The 17,595-nt window shown below is 40.4% G+C and overlaps 1 protein-coding gene and 2 long non-coding RNA genes across 5 annotated transcripts in view; 1 reads left to right on the top strand and 2 right to left on the bottom strand.

The window, feature by feature from the left end:
• The window catches only part of LOC139783289 (xanthine dehydrogenase-like), an 81,188-nt gene that overhangs the window by 17,259 nt on the left and 46,334 nt on the right, over positions 1-17,595 (top strand). The window lies entirely within an intron of this gene.
• LOC139783291 (uncharacterized) lies at positions 1,962-5,303 on the bottom strand. Its single transcript, XR_011721189.1, has 2 exons — positions 4,778-5,303; positions 1,962-4,643 (listed from the first exon to the last, which is right to left on the bottom strand). It is a non-coding gene; the product is annotated as an uncharacterized lncRNA (long non-coding RNA).
• On the bottom strand, positions 7,216-9,135 carry LOC139783292 (uncharacterized). Of its 2 annotated transcripts, none has more exons than XR_011721191.1 (3): positions 9,074-9,135; positions 7,885-8,092; positions 7,216-7,644 (listed from the first exon to the last, which is right to left on the bottom strand). It is a non-coding gene; the product is annotated as an uncharacterized lncRNA (long non-coding RNA). The 2 variants fall into 2 exon arrangements; XR_011721190.1 differs by lacking the exon at positions 9,074-9,135 and adding an exon at positions 8,357-8,584 and having other exon boundaries at positions 7,885-8,258.

The raw sequence follows: 17,595 nt of genomic DNA, 5'->3' as shown, positions 1-17,595 counted from the left end.
ATTCAAAGCAGCAGGAATCTTTCCTTTCAATCCTGACGTTTTTGGTGAAATCGATTTTTTACCCGGTCAAGTCACTGATCGAGCATGGAATGGAGATGACCAACCACAGCCAGGTACCTCAACTGAAAATGATGTGTCAAGGGCCTCAAACAATCCCTTCGATCGTTTTCAAAAGCGGGCAAAAGGAAAGTCACGACAAGAGGACGAAAACGAAAGAGAAGTGCAATTTTGACTGACGCTAATGAACTCGATGCACTTGTTGACGAAAATGACGAAAGAGTACAAAATAAAAAAAAGAATATAAGGATCAAGCCCCCCAAGAAACAGCCAGCTTGCAGAGGACGTGGACGCCCGAGAAAGGTCGTTACTCGCAGTTCGGAAGACGACGAAAGCGAAGCCTAACGATTTTTTGCCCTTCCTATTCCATTTAATGTACAATTTGATTAATAAAAACCTTTTTTGAGTGAGTAAGTGTACGTTTTGATATAAATCATGAAAATAGGACGAATTCGGATATTGAAACCCGTTGAAAGAAGAATTGTCACGAATTGCCCCGTGCCTTGTCACGATTTACCCCGGTATTGGGGCAATTCGTGACACGAGACAGAGTGAGGCATTTCGTGTTCTACTTTAAAAGTAATGTGATGAAAAGACACAAATAAATATTTTTTGAAAACTAGAAGGTTGCACGATGAAAAAACCGGCTAAAACGTATTTTTATCTCAAATACTTATCTCAGAAAAAATTCAAAACCAAAAAATGTCACGATTTGCCCCGGTCTCCCCTATATATATATATTTATTTATAAATATAAAAATTAAAATTTGTAATACGTAAATGTAACGTATAGCGCATCATCGATTTGCCAACTCGAGACTCGGCACTCGGCGAGACACGAGGAGCGATACCCGAAATGCGTGGCATTGGTGGCATAGCCGGCGCGTGCTAAGCAGCTACGTCGAGAGAAGGAGGCAGCAGATCGTATGTCTGCCCTTCTCTCCCCGCTCGAAGCTTGCCGAGTGCCGAGTCAGTCAACTAGCATATACCCTCCATCTGAGTAGTTCGGACACGAACCATAGCACGGACACGAACCATGTGTGTACCGTTATGCTGGGTCTACAATGCGAGTCGCAAAGTCGTGAGTCGCAAGAATTGACCAATCACAGTCGAATTTGAGGAGAATAATCGACTGTGATTGGTCAATTCTTGCGACACACGACTTTGCGACTCGCATTGTAGACCCAGCATTACCGAGCGTAACAACGTAGTTGACGTCCACTTTCTCAGGGGTCGTGTCAGTATACGTCCGCTGGAACGGAATAATCCGGGTGGCCGCTCGGGTGGTAGAGAGACGCGAACTTGTTTCTCCTTCTGATTGGTCGGTTATAGACCAATAGCAGACCGCCGTAGAGTTAGCAGACAAATTGAATATTTTTCAATTATTCTTTTTCATATAATTTGGGAATCATTTAGGGAAGTTTAGGAAAATTGTTTAAACATTTGGGTAATAACATTTTTCTGTTATTAACCCTTAAATGCCACACCTCTCAAGAATCTCGTAAATGACACATGGGGTCTAAAAGACCCCAGCATGAAAAATGTCTCCTTACTTATTGATTTTTTGATATTTAGTTATGAAAATTATTTTCAATGTTGTTCAAGGCTTAGAAAAGAGAATAAAATGCTTATATTGTTAAAATTTCAATTTCAACATAGTATAAAAAATTAAGATTGCCAACAGTTAAAATATTGGCTCCAAAATCAAAAAAATAAAAAATAATAAATAAATAAATATGAGCTCCATTTTTGACGGGAACATTTGAAAATATATCATTCTAAAGGGTCTGGGGTCCGCTGGACCCCGGGTGGCATTTAAGGGTAAACAAAATTTTATCGAGCGTCAAGTTAGCAGATAGCGACTATGTTTTATGTTTACTATAAATGGAATCGATTGGAAATCATTTGGGGATAACATCTTTATTGTAATTTTTATTTAGGAAAAGTCGCTTTTTTGTAATTTAAATAAATTTTTGTATTAAAAACAAAAATAAAAAATGCCTTAGGTCTTATACACCTTCATATTATTTCCCAGGTAGCACATATTAGTTTCATATACGTTTTTTGAACGTATACATAGTTTCATAACCGTAAAGAACCATTAAGAAACGTTTGAACAAAAATGTTTTTAAAACCATGATTTAAGAAACGCATTTTTTACGTTTTTACAGTTAACAAAAATACCTATTTGTTAAATTTTTTCTTTCAAAATTATAATTTGCTTTATCTATATACATAATAGCTTTAACAGCCTTTTTTAAAACATTTAAATTTATATTGCACTAATTATTGCACAAAATAAATCATTTTATCCATGCACATATATCCACTTATTTACTTAAATTTATTTTGTCCTACCGGTCTTAATCTATATTTCTCATCGGACAAATCTGAGCTTAGAAAACTTCCAACAGTTGCAAAATAAACGTTTTGCTGAACGTGACAATTGAAAGAACATTTATACGTGTGTCCCGTTTTGAAGAACTTCCTGAACTGGTGCACATCAGTAATGCAATTAAGTTAGAGTGAGACAAATATATTTTGTTTCACTTTAACTTATTGCACAAAATGTGCACCAGCACATGGATTCTCTAACTCCTTAACGACAATTTCGGTATCAAAAATTTTATTTTGACCATTTTTTCAAAAAATCGCTCTGTAGCAGCTTGAAGGCGATGCTGCTGATTACGAATATCATAGTTAAAGTGCGATTTTCTCATTATTTTGGCCGTAATACGGATTTTACGATTCTAGTAATAAATGACTCCTGTCGACCCTTAAGGAGTTAGAGAATCCTCGTGCTGTTCAGGAATTTCTTCAAAAAAGAATAGACGTCATAGATGGTATCATGCATAAAGCTTCTAGAACATTCTCACGCATATCTCAAAGACGTCATAAACACGTTCAAAAGACGTAAAGAGTAAAAATTTTAAATGTCTTTATCTAAAATGTCTTTATCATTAAAATAAAACGTTTCTATAATAGATCTTAAACGTTATTTTATCGGAAAAGAAACGTTCCATCGAACGTTTTTCGAATGGACATTTTTACTCATGAGAAACGTTTCTAGAAATCGGTTATAAAACGTTTCGGAAAAACGCTCATAAAACATTTCTGAAACGTGTAGGGGTATTTTCGTTGGTGTCCTCGGGGGAGGACGGAAAGGTGCCTTGTGCTCGCGGCAATTGGCACATAAAGTCTAGACCTAAGAATTACTAAAACACACTAAATCACTTTGCCCGTATGCTTAATGAATTTAAAAATTATATACAAAACGTCCCAATTTCTAGCTTGAATAAGGCGAAAGATATCTATTTCCTCCATATAACCCGCTTCTCTCAGTTCAATGTCCATAACAGCTCTCCATTCATCGAATTTACAACATCTCAAAATCACATGATGTATGTCCTCGCATTCACAACCACATTCGCATCTCTCGTTGTCGATATAACCTTTTCTCTTGAGAGATGAACCAAGATTGTAATGGTTAGCTCTCAATCTATTTATCAACGTAACAAAAAATCTTTCCGCTCTAACCTTGCTGAACCATGGCTTAGTGGACGCACGGTCATAGAAATGATCAAAATAGAAGATGCCCTTTTGCAATGATTCCCGAATAATCGATAGCTGTGTAGCGTCCCACGTCTCCTTTCTGGCGCTGGGGAGCAGGTCCCCCACCGGAACCAATTAGGAGGGGTCGGCCCCCTCCTCCGCCGCCTTCCTAGCCAAGCCGTCCGCCATCTCGTTGCCACGAATTCCCACGTGAGCCGGAATCCACACCAGTATGATCCTTTTACCATGATGTTTCTCCAAATCATAAATGAGTAGTCTGGACTCCGTGATATATTTGTTTTTATGTACGTTCAGATGGTTATTATAAATTGCTTTAACCACCGCTTGACAGTCGGACAAAATGACAATTTCGCTTTTCCTCCCATCACTCTGAATACGCATCATCTGGAGGGCCGCGCGAACAGCAAAAGCTTCAGCAGTATACGAGGAGCAAGTTTGAGGCAGACTCATCTTATAAGCCTCATCCTGATCACAGATCACTATTGCAGCGCCCGTGGATCTAAAGGAGTCGCCGAACGAGCCGTCCGTGAATATAACTTCCGGATCCGGATTACAGTTATATTTCTCAATAATCTTAAGTAAGAGAGCCTGATCTGAGAATTCTTCGTTTTTTCTTTCAACACCGATAGTCAGGTCCACAGTAGGCCTAAAGGAATGCGCCTCAAAAGACTCTTGAAAAATTTCAAATTTTCTTGGAGGGCCAATCTGTTGTTTGTATCGTGCGGTCCTCTTCCAAATTTCCGGTAGAAGCGAAAGCTTATAGGTGGGTTGTCTGTATCGAATGAAGTTTTCCCCTTCCAGCAAACCCTAAAGCTTTGCCACATAATCCATTTTGATTATAGGCTAAAGCCTTATTGACGAAATTTGTGCCCAAGAGCATCGCTCGATCTCTAAGGTGTCTAACCTTTGCTTCGGCCACAATTACATTGTTAGGAGTAGAGTTTCTGTATCCCAACGCCGTACGTATGCCCAAAAATTGGGCTCTTTCCAGCTTGAGTTGCAACAGGGATTCTCTTGGGAAAAAAACAAAGCTTCCGTAGTCCGTAATGGATCTTACTAGACTCTTATACAACATCAAGGCGGTGTTCACCTCCATACCCTTAGAAACGCCACACAAATACCTAATAATCGAATTGGCACGGCTCACCTTGCCCCTCAGCTCCTGCACCTGTCTATCAAATCTCAACCTGTTGTCCAGCCAGATCCCCAGGAATTTTGCCGCACCACAGTTAATGACATCGCAGTCGCCAATGCGGATACTCATTTGTTTGTCAATAAATCCACTTCTGGAGAACTCGACGAGGACCGTCTTCTTCGGTTCTAAATCCAGCCCCATGTTACGGAGTCGTTCAGCAATTATGTTCACCGCCCGCTGCAAGAGATGGCGGTTGCGCTCACGGTTGGATCCACAAACATACAGTCCCACATCATCGGCGAACTCGACTGCCTCAACGCCCTCCGGAAGGTCGGAGCACAGGCTCTGCGTGAACAACGAATATAGTGCCGGGCTCAGGACAGCACCCTGCGGGAGCCCCTTGAAGACATACCGATCCACAAACTCACGAGAGTTTATAATGAATCGGACTCTTCTCCGATACAGCCAGTTGCTGACGAATCTCACTATAGCGGGAGGGCAGTTAAGTGCAATCAGTCTGTCCAGCATAATCCTGTAATCAACGCAGTCGTACGCCGAAGAGACGTCGAGGAACGCAGCCAGAGTGTATTTGCCCACACACATGGCCGCTCTGGTATCCGCAACAATCCTTACCAAGTTGTTTGCACATGATCTTCCTCTACGAAATCCGCTTTGTGAGGGGCTGAACTTCTCCTCCCTCTCTGCCCACCAAATGAGTCTCTCGTTAATTATTCTCTCCATTAGTTTTCCGATACAAGACGATAGCGATATCGGGCGCACCTTCTCCCGACCAATCTTGTCTATAAAGATAACCTGGTAATCTAGCCAGTCACGAGGTAGCACCCCTGAAGCCCACACACGATTGAAAATGGCCAACAAACATACCTTAGCAGACTCCGGAAGAACCCTAATCATTTTATATTCTATACCGTCCAATCCAGGGGCCGAGTCTCTTCTAATTAACTCCACCGCTCTATCGAAATCCGAGCGAGAAAAAAGCGCCTCCAGTTCATCGTCAGGACAGCTTTCACCATAGTCGGTAACCGGCTCAACGCCAACATGTGGCGGGGCCAAGTCATCAATAGTAGACCTGATCACCTCCTCTCTATTTTTCGTGGGCCATGAGTTCCACTCTACATTTCTACTAGCATTCTTCATAATACGCATGGTATTCCATACGTACGAAAGACTAGTGAACCTGTCTATTCCACTGCAGAAACTCTCGAAGCTGGCCTTCTTCTTGAGCTTGATTGTGCGCCTGGCCACAGCAGTAGCCTTCTTATAAGCCAGCCAGTCACGAAGACTCTTAGATTGCTTGAAGGCCGCGAGGGAAGCCCGTCTGTCGCCCATAACCTCGTCGCACTCAGCATCCCACCATCGGTGCGAACGTTTTCTTTTAACTGGATCAGCCATGGTAGACGGCACACACCCCCGCCTGCCCGAGGCGGCCGCAACAGCATTCTTCAAGATATCGATAAAATGAATATAATAATTTTCAAAGTCCTCTACCAACATCTCAGCCTGCGGGGACAGGGAAGAGACCACCTCCCTGTCGACCAGCTCACAAAACCGGCGCCAATCCGTCTTCTTGGTTGATATTCGATTCGTGACTTTCCTATAGATCTCAGGGCGACTGTCCAAAGAGAAGGAGATGGGGTAGTGGTCGCTACCCCATCTATACTTGTTGATACGAGATCTCACCCGCGATACGTTCCGTGCCAAAAATTAGGTCCAAATTAGAATCACGTTGACCTCTGGTGCCACATCGGGAAAGCGTATTAAGATTTACGCATATGAAGCCCTTGTTGTCCATCAAATCGTTTAATAAGTCACCCCTGGCATCGGTGGACGGGCAGTTCCATAATACATTATGGGCGTTGAAGTCGCCCACAAAGACGGTGTCAAGATTGCTGTCGCGGATAGCGTCAAAAATGGGCCATAAATCCCGTCCAGCCATAGGTTCGCTGGGATGTCTGTAGATAGCGATAATATTAAAGTTACGAGACAGGTTATTAGTCCTTACGCATATGACGTCATAACCTACCGGGAAAGCCGTCGAGAGGGGGATAATCCCGAAGTCCAGACGTTTACGAAACGACACTGATACCCCACCACTTCCGAGTCTATTACTGCTACTCACGGTATTGAAGTCAGAGAGAGTAACTCTTCTGGAGCCGGTACATCTAGTCTCCGTCAAGACGACGATATCAAAATCCATGGTGTGCTTGGATAATTCTTCCTTGCAGCTGCGAAAACCCCGGCAATTCCATAATAAAATCTGGAATTATGCTGTAGGGGGAAGGTCATGCCTGGTCAGGCTGACCATGTCAGGCTCTCTACCTTTATTCCTATGCCATTCTCTGCCAACTATAAAATCATCCTCACACCCCCTGCCCCGAAACGGCGCAACTCGCGACGCACGAGGAGCATGCGAAAGAACATCCATCACAAAATCTCGGGCCGCAGGGAACCCCTGAAGCAGTTGAAGAATGTTATCCAAAATCTCTGCCGCGGAGCCCCGAACAGGGGCGGCTCGGGCCTCCTCAGGCTCTCGTTGCACCACCTGAGCCCACGAGGCACCACTACCCGCAGGAATCAGGGCTAATCCTCTTCTGTCTCTTGTTATATCCTCCGCCCGGACATTAAATCGGCCAAAATAATTACCAATGCCACCTGCAGCAGGCATTCTCATTCTCGTCCGGCTCACATCCACACGATCGAATGACGTCCTCATGTCACGTTGCGGTCTTGTACCGCCGCCGCTCTCCGCTAGAGAAGCGCCCCTGCGGGCCGGTAGCTCAGGCCATGCCGCCGGGTTTACCATACTATCGTGAGGACTTACAGGGGGCGGGGATTTACCCTCAACAATCCGCAGTGCGCTATGAAAAGAAATATTATTGTAGGCCATAACTACATTAATGTTTTTATTTTTTTCATGCATAGGACATCCACGGTAAGTCGATTTATGCTGACCACCGCAATTGTAACAGCACACAGGCTTCTCGCATTGCCCATGAGATTTGTCACCGCATATTATGCAGCGAGTCTCCCTTTTACATGCAGCCTTTGTATGGCCAAATCTAAAGCAATTGAAGCACTGTCGGGTTAAAGGTACGTACGGTCTCACTCTGAGTCCAACGCCGTTCCTGAAGATGGCTAAATCCCGGATCTTCTGAGATTTGAAAGTGATGATAATATTGTCGGTTGCAATCAACGACGATTTTTGAGCGGAGGGGTCCCATTTACGGTGATACATCCTCTCCAGTCTGATAATATTGGATTTATCCTGTACTACCGCCCACAGGTCCGGGATCGACGACGGCCAATCTGAAATGACTCCCTTAGAGATGAAAGAACGTTGTTCCACATATGCTTTTATTTTAGGGGTGTGCAACTTATCGATCGTTTCGAGCGCCCGGTTGGCATCACAGAAGCTATCAAACTCCGCCTCTGCTGAGAAATGATTAATCATTTCTAAAACAGACGGACATATCTGCAGTTCAGAAAGGATCATCCAAATTTTTATTCTATTTTTGCCTTTTCTAGTAGTCGACTGATCTACAGGAAGACGCAGAATAATCTTGGCTTTACCTATATGGTCGTCGTCAAATCTAGTATATCGATGCGCGTCAACATTATTGTTAGGAGAGCGTTTGTGTAGAGTGGAATCGAAAACATCGTATGATTCCTTGTCAATAAATATATCTAAAGTTTCCACGTTGAGAACACGCGGTTCGTTCGAAGTGTTCACGTGATCGTTAGGAGGTCCGGACGTAAGATCCTCGTGCGTCTTATTATTAACTACATTCGATAGACTACTCTGAGTGGCTGCTTTATTTATAAAAAGTTCACGACCCACCGCGTTTGAAGACTTAAGCGAATTATCTATATCTACTTCCATTTTGTTCTCGACCGAAAAATCCACATCGGTCACGTTCCGCCTCTTGGAGAATTCTTTTTCCCTCTGGAGTCTAGACGAGTTATTACGCCAATTAATATTCGCAGACCGATTTGAGTCCATTTGCTCATTATTCACAATCTCCTGAACTATTTTATCATACTTGTTCGCGCGCGAGCATGATTTGTCGCGGCGAACGAGAGAGACGCCGGGATCGCTCAGAGAGAACGAGAGGTGAGAGCGACGGGAGCAAGAGAGTGCGAGAGAGAAAGAGAGATGTGACTTTGGAGCGAGATGTTTTGGAGCGCGTGGTAGGACAAGAGATGTAAATATGATTCGATGGATGGAGCGAAGGTCAATGTTAGATTAACCGAATGTCCGTTGGTTGAATAATAAGTTCAATTTATTACAAGCACTGAAGTCTAGCATCAATCGAATTGCGGCACAGGCCTTCACAGATCGTCGTTATGCAGTCGTATGCGCACAGCGTGCACTCACAGTGTGAAGGGTCAAATTAAGCGTTCGCGCAGTCGTAAGAAGGCGCGTTTGACACCGGAACGGCAGGATGATCGCGATCACCAAATCGGCGTAACTGCGACCTCGATTGCACTCCGAGATTGCATCGACAGCTTCGCACCGGTATTCGCGCTCGCGTTCTCGTACTTGAAAGCTCGCGTTCGACTTCCCCGCGAATGTTCTAGAAGGCCTTTCGGGTGAACGACTAGGCTAATATTTACAACTCGCAACACGCTCGCTTGAAGGATAGAACTCGTCTAATCAGTTGTCTACCGATGTCCATCGATCAGCCGAAAGTCGGTTTTGAGAGAGGGAGGCGTGAGACGCTCTTATTGGCGAACGTTTTCCGCGAACGCGTTGCACGCTCCTTGGAACGCGTTGAATATATCGAGACATTAATCAAGAATCGATATATTCTATATCGCAAATTAGACTCATGAACGTATAATAATGAAATATAATAAAATAATAATTATAATGGAATATATATACATAAATTGCTAGTCACTCCTAAACAATACTCCTTCTCCGATACACCCGTTTTAAATCTCTTAACACAATGCGACTCGTCATCCGGAGCGTTCAAGCCGGCACGTTCAATTTGCGCATTATCAGAGCTCGAGATCTCCATTGAGAGCTAATTAGACTAAACGCTCCCCCTCCGAGAGGGGAGCACTTAATATCAATATATCAAACCCTCCCGAAAACGTGGGCACCCGCGAGGACCCCACCAAAAAACGGTACTAGCACACCCGTGACTGTAACTAATCAAACTGTAGGCAGCGGGACCTATGCGAAACACGTCCGACTCGCACGACGGTTCGAGCGGAACTCTCTGAAACGTGTATGTGCTACCTAGGTTATATTATCAACAGTGTGTATATCTATGTATACAGATTAAACATGAAACAGCTTTTTTGCATAAAAAATATAATAAAATTCATTATTCTGATAATAATAATAATAATTATTATTATTATTACTTTAAAAGAAAAAAAATATAGTTTTAATTTAAATATTTACTAAAAGACGGAGGTGTGGGAATCATTATTGTGTTTAATAATAAAAATATTTATTATTCTGATATTGATAATAATAATAATAATAATAATAATAATCACATTATAGTTAAATTAATTACTACTAATTAACTACTATTAATTATTTTTTCTATTTAGGATCATACAAATTTGCAATAGCGTTTTCTCTTTCTCGAGTGATACAAATTTGATTGCACTAAAAGCAATTAATGACATCATAAACTCTGTGCTGGATTACTATAGACTTCAAATGAATTAAGCACTTGATTGATTAAATTAGGGCAACGAATCTTGTGCTTTAAAGCTAAAATAACGTTGAACAGGATAAATTTTATAATATTTATATCATTCAAAATCCATTTTCGGTTGAACATGTGTTTCCCATAAAGCGCCCTCAATGCGATCAAACTTGTATCACTTGAAAACACTGAGTGAAGTAAAGATAAAAATTAATTCTTATATATAGGATAAATTAATTCGAATGCGTTCCTTTTATCAACATAGTTTTACTCGCTGCTCCTCCGAAAAATATGTAATTTTCACACTACTGCCGATAATGGTCTGTTCTTTTTCGCTGCAGCAATAAGTTAACTTGTTGCACAAGTGCAGAAGTGCAGCGAAAAAGAACAGAGACCTAAATTTATTTTTATTTTTATTTTTAATACAAAGATTTATTTAAATTACAAAAAAGCGACTTTTCCTAAATAAAAATTACAATGAAGATGTCATCCCCAAATGATTTCCAATCGATTCCATTCTATTAAAGAGACAATTCAGTGCAATCATTATAAGGTCTTTATAGATAACGCTGTAGCCAATACATTTTAGTTTATTCAGGTTCGCCTCTAGTTTTATATACACTGGGCAACAAAATTATCGCAACAAAAATTTACGTAAAAAATTTGCCCAACTTCAAATAAGCATAACTCCGCGAAAAATTGTCATATCTGAAAGATTTTTTTTTCATTTTAAAGGGTGAAGTCTGTATTTTAAGGAACCATTGTTAGATTTGGAATTTAGCCTCCCGCCCTCCCGCCGTTCTTCCAAAAGTAAGGACGTGTTACGTCTCCAAAAAATTGCATACTTTGACACATTCTACGGAGTAGAATGAATTTTTTTCGTAACTATCATGGCAACCATCGTAAAATATGGACTTTTCCCTGCAAATTAAAAAAAAAATTAAGTCCGTACGATTTTTTTTCGCCGAGTTATGGCTTATCAAAGTTACCTATGCATTTTTGTGCATTTAATCACCGCCAACATTAGTATTACCCGATGAACACTTCGGGGAGGTTATTGGTCGGATTTTGCCTATCGTGTATGTGTGTGTGTGTTAGCAGAGATTTGCGCAAACTAATTTTTATTCAAACGAGGCATTGTTACGATTTTGTCTTTTGGTTCCGAATGAGCAATACAATACAGTGACTGCAATACTGTGAAGTTTTGTAATACTGAAGTAAGTAACTTCACAGAACATTACTTCTGTAAGTATAACTTCACAGTATTGCAATCACTGTATTGTATCGTTAATTCGAAAACAAACGACAAAATCGTAACAATTCCTCGTTTGAATGAAAATCAGTGTGCCCAAATCTCTGCTAACACATACACACACACACACACACACACACACACGATAGGCAAAATCCGACCAATAACGTCCCCGTAGTGTTCATCGGGTAATACTAATGTTGGCGGTGATTGAATGCACAAAAATGCATAGGTAACTTTGATAAGCCATAACTCGGCGAAAAAAAATCGTACAGACTTAATTTTTTTTTAATTTGCAGGGAAAAGTCCATATTTTACGATGGTTGCCATGATAGTTACGAAAAAAATTCATTCTACTCCGTAGAATGTGTCAAAGTATGCAATTTTTTGGAGACGTAACACGTCCTTACTTTTGGAAGAACGGCGGGAGAGCGGGAGGCTAAATTCATAATCTAACAATGGTTCCTTAAAATACAGACTTCACCCTTTAAAATGAAAAAAAAATCTTTCAGATACGACAATTTTTCGCGGAGTTATGCTTATTTGAAGTTGGGCAAATTTTTTACGTAAATTTTTGTTGCGATAATTTTGTTGCCCAGTGTAGTTTATGTTTTTCCCTGAGCCTTCCCGCTCTTCCTCAAAGATTTATCCACTGTCGTCGCTAACGTTTGTATCGTGGTCTGTGCAATTAAAGACTTCACTTCTCTGTTCAGAAAAACCGAATACTGTTATTACTACACCCGTCATCACATTCATAGTAAACATTAAACATAATCGCTATCTGTTAACTTGACGCTCGATAAAATTTTGTTAATAACAGAAAAATATTATTACCCAAATGTTTAAACAATTTTCTTAAACTTCCCTATATGATTCCCAAATTATATGAAAAAGAATAATTGAAAAATATTCAATTTGTCTGCTAACTCTACTAGACCGAGAGCTGGCTACGAAAATACCAACGTCATTTGTTTAAGGAAATTTTCAACCTCAAACGATTGTGGCAATGTTGCAAATCAAGAAAGCGCAAGTCTGGCTGCTGGCCGGTGGTGCGTTTAGCGGGGGCGTACGCCCTTAGCTGTAAAATATGGAGGATGAAAAACGTCATATGTGTACGGCTAAAAATTTTTTTGCGTGTACTATATAATATTGTAAAGTACTTGCAAATGTTGCCAGACCTGTAGGTGGGGTCTAAAGTATTGCCAGATCAGGGTATAACTGCTTAAGGGGGTATACCACCTTTGAGCATGAAATTTAACCTCTTTTTCACGATTTTTTTTAACATATAAGGAATAGAGCAATCGAAAATCGGCTTTAAGGGGTCTTTTTATTATACATTGAAGATGTAAAAAAAATTTTTTTGTATATAAAATTATTCGTATATAAAATATACACCCTGTCAAAAGAGGCCGTGTGCGTCCAGCTGGTGTACACGATTTCGGCTGACTGGTATGACCTAGAACAGAAATCTAAAAAAATTCTTAATCTGTGATAGATTGGCTATGGAGGTACGTAGCCGTTTTTAAATTGGATTGTTAGTTTTTTTTTGGGAACCTATTTTATACACGATTTTTCAGTGTAAATTTGGACACTTTTGTTCAAATTAGTGTCAATTTCGCAAAAATCAGTATTTTTCAAAAATCCTACGTATCTCCATAACCAATCTATCACAGATTAAGAATTTTTTTGGATTTCTGTTCTAGGTCATACCAGTCAGCCGAAATCGTGTACACCAGCTGGACGCACACGGCCTCTTTTGACAGGGTGTATATTTTATATACGAATAATTTTATATACAAAAAAATTTTTTTTTACATCTTCAATGTATAATAAAAAGACCCCTTAAAGCCGATTTTCGATTGCTCTATTCCTTATATGTAAAAAAAATCGTGAAAAAGAGGTTAAATTTCATGCTCAAAGGTGGTATACCCCCTTAAGCAGTTATACCCTGATCTGGCAATACTTTAGACCCCACCTACAGGTCTGGCAACATTTGCAAGTACTTTACAATATTATATAGTACACGCAAAAAAATTTTTAGCCGTACACATATGACGTTTTTCATCCTCGATATTTTACAGCTAAGGGCGTACGCCCCCGCTAAACGCACCACCGGCCAGCAGCCAGACTTGCGCTTTCTTGATTTGCAACATTGCCACAATCGTTTGAGGTTGAAAATTTCCTTAAACAAATGACGTTGGTATTTTCGTAGCCAGCTCTCGGTCTATACGGCGGTCAATAGCAGGGCGTACGATCATAAAATGGCGGCAGCGGCAAGGTGGGGATAGAGTTCGCGTCTAAGGCCCGTATTCATAATCAGATCTTATTTCAAGACCGTCTTAAGTAATATCTTAAGATGCTAATACGGCTCTGTGATTGGTTAATGACATCTTAAGATTGTACTTAAGATGGTCTTAAATATAAGAACCGACTATGAATACCGGCCTAATTCGTACCGGTATACAAGTCTAAAATGGCGGCTTTACTTAAAACTAGACATGTGACGCGCTACGCGCGCTCTATTTAACTTTAATATTTCACTGTTACTATTACACTATTAACCACACAACTGTCAAAATATGCCATGACAGCCGCTCATGAAGTAAGCGCAACAAGATAACCAATCGGCATCGCGGAAAAACGACAACAATGGGTCTGTTTTCTGTTACTAAACTGGCTGCACTAGTTCAGAGTTTATCTTTTCCCTTCCAATGTGGAGTAAAAAAGATAAACTCTGAATTAGTGCAGCCAGTTCAGTAATAGAAAACAGACCCAATATTTCGATAGATTCGAGTATCGATGACATGCCCTTTTTAGAAGAGGATAAAGAATATATTGTAAAAATAATTTATTTTAAAATTAGAACAATTATACAATTATATATATAGTGACTTGCATTAATATTCGGACATTTAACAAAAAATATATTTTTTATAAATTACATTTACATATGACTTAAATTACTATAACTTCAATATTTTGTAGGGTATCTTTTTGTGCTTCAACTCACTAAAAAAAAAAAAAAATTTCTTAAATAAATATACGGATTAATTTTTTTCAAGTATTATGATGTCCGAATATTAATTCGAAGCACTGTATTATTACATTATTAATCATAAATATACAATTAGTCCGTTTACAATTACGTTATAGACAGAACAAGCCCAAAACACTAAGACTCTTTACAAACTCCTTTATACCTCAAAACCTTTAGCAAGCGCTTGCCAACGTATAGCTCCTGCTTCATTAGGCGTATCTAAAAAAAATATTAAAAAATAAAAAAAGGTGTATCTCACAAACCATTTTTTGAAAAGTAGCAAAGTCACTGTTATACTGCTTGTTATAGCTCTCGATGGTAGAGCTTGTGCAATGCACTTATTCGTCGTGATAGTGAGTTTCCTTTGATTAAAGTGGACTGTATACTTTTTACTGAAATCTTTTACTGTTCTTTCGTTTGTACAAGAGCCTCGTCCGATCGCAACTGCCACACACAGCAGCTTCGCCTAACGGCGGAATCGCGCACTTACTAACTATCGCCGCAACGGCACTAGCGGCACACATGTCGCCTAATCGCGGTGCCTTAAAATCTCTCGAAATATAAAAATTCTTAAAGATACACTCTACGCTCTAACATACCGCGCGCCTTGGTAATCTAGAGTTATCAACATTACAATAACGCCTAAACTCAAATTGACGGTGGCTTAAATAATATACATATACGCACGCAACTTAAAAACTAACGATGGCTCGACTATAGTATACGCACGCAACTTAGAAAATAACAATACATATTACGGACGCTCATCATCATTTAAGCAATCTTCTATTGGTAATACGCAAAGTTTAATCGCAGGACGTTTATATTCTCCCGTGGAGGTTTTTATAACTGCCGCTCTAACGATTTTATCCGCTCCTGGCAATGCTGTTTGTACTCGCCTGAGAGACCATGTCAGAGGTGGTAGACCATCTTCTCGACACAAAACTAATTGACCCACCTTGATTTGAGGACCAACGTTCGACAACCATTTATTGCGCCGTTGCAAATTAAGCAAGTAGGGGAGACCGGGGCTAAAACGTCTACGGGGTAAATACGTCTAATCAAATATCTCGGAACCTGTATATTGTGCGAACTCGCTATTAACATTGTAAACGCTGCTTATAGTACCCATGTGACCAACGGAGTTTCGGCAGGTTACCTGCCGTGTTATGATTTTTACGAGGGCAAACGTGTTTTTGAAAGGTAAAAGTTACATTTTCTGCGCGTGGAAATTTTGTAATATCTGCAATAATATTTGCTCTCCAAATCTCGAGGTACGTGATTATAAAGAGTAATGCATGCTGAACACGAATCCAGTGTAGTTTTTTCATTATCGTTGATGTCTAATATTTCGTGGGCGATCAAACCGTAAACTTGTGTTTGGGGCTAATCGGTCAGTAAGCAGTCCGGGTGCATTTCCAAGCCATTTTTGGGCTCACTGCATATGGAATATGGATGAGACGGGAATTACAACCGTTCAGACACCGAATAGAGTCATCGGACGTCGAGGAGTGAAACAAGTCGGGCGAGTGACTTCTGTGGAAAGAGGAACCCTCATAACTATTTTTTAATAATGTTTCGCATAAAAATTTTAAATAAATTTTTATATTTTTCTCTTAAAAAACAATTATTGCATGTATCCTATTATTTTTTAGGATTAGATGTACGTATATGTATTGAAAATGCAGTGCAGACTGTTATACCCCGGCATTTTTTAGATTTCAATTTTTTCACCGTTGTCGTTTTTGCTCTATACCGGTTAAACAAAGCGACGTAGACAAAAATTTCCTATATAAATTTTGTAGCTAAAGGTTCACTCTTTACAGTGGTATACCACATTTAACTACAATTATTTATTTTGTTGTTAAAAATCGGCACCGAAAAAAAACGGATTGTTTAGCCCCGGTCTCCCCTACTCTGACGACCACCTTTTCCAGAAATGTTGGCGTATTTGTTCTATCATTTGCCATCTGGACAGCCGATTGATTTTTAGATCCGTTATATCCGCCTCTGGATAAGATGTTACCGTACTACCTATAAGAAAATGACCTGGAGATAAATAACTCAAATCATTAGGATCGGTAGATAACGCGGTTAAAGGACGCGAATTCAATATAGCCTCTATCTGCGTCACCAGCATGGACGCTTCCTCAAAAGTCATTGCTGCCTCTACAGTTGTCTTATAAAAATGACTCTTAAACGATTTTACTGCGGATTCCCACAGGCCTCCGAAATGTGGCGCACGAGCCGGAATAAAATTCCATTTAATTCCTTCTGAAGCTGAGAACTCCACAATATTGTGTCCTTGTTGTTCTAGGGAAAAAGGGTCCTTGCATTTCTCTAACTCTCGATTTGCCCCAACAAAGTTGGTATCCGAGTAGACATTAACCAGTTTTCCTCTGCGACTAATAAAGCGTTTAAATGCATTGAGAAACGCATCCGTGGTCATGTCGGAGACCACCTCTAGATGTACGGCCTTGACTGCCATACATATGAAGATAGCGACGTAAGCCTTGACTCGCTTAGCTCCTCTCCTTCTGCCTTTGCGTACATATATAGGCCCGCAAAAATCAACTCCTGTATTGCTAAATGGTTTTGATGGAGTTATTCTATTACTTGGCAAATCTCCCATTATCTGTTCCGAGCTACGTGGTCTTAACCTGAAACACTTAATACAATTACGAATTAATTTTTTAACCGTGCCGCGCGCCCTGATAGGCCAGTAAAATTGTCGCACAGCTGCCAGAGTAGCGTCTGCTCCAGCATGACAATGCCTTGTATGCTCATGTAGAATGATTAGCTCCGTGAGCCTGGAGTGATGGGGCAACACCAGCGGATGCTTAGTTTC

This window comes from Temnothorax nylanderi, unplaced genomic scaffold (genome assembly GCF_030848795.1).
Source record: "Temnothorax nylanderi isolate EJ_2023f unplaced genomic scaffold, tnyl_v1.0 TNYL_tig0486_pilon, whole genome shotgun sequence".
NCBI classification, from domain to species: domain Eukaryota; kingdom Metazoa; phylum Arthropoda; class Insecta; order Hymenoptera; family Formicidae; genus Temnothorax; species Temnothorax nylanderi.
This window is presented reverse-complemented; position numbering and strand designations above follow the sequence as displayed.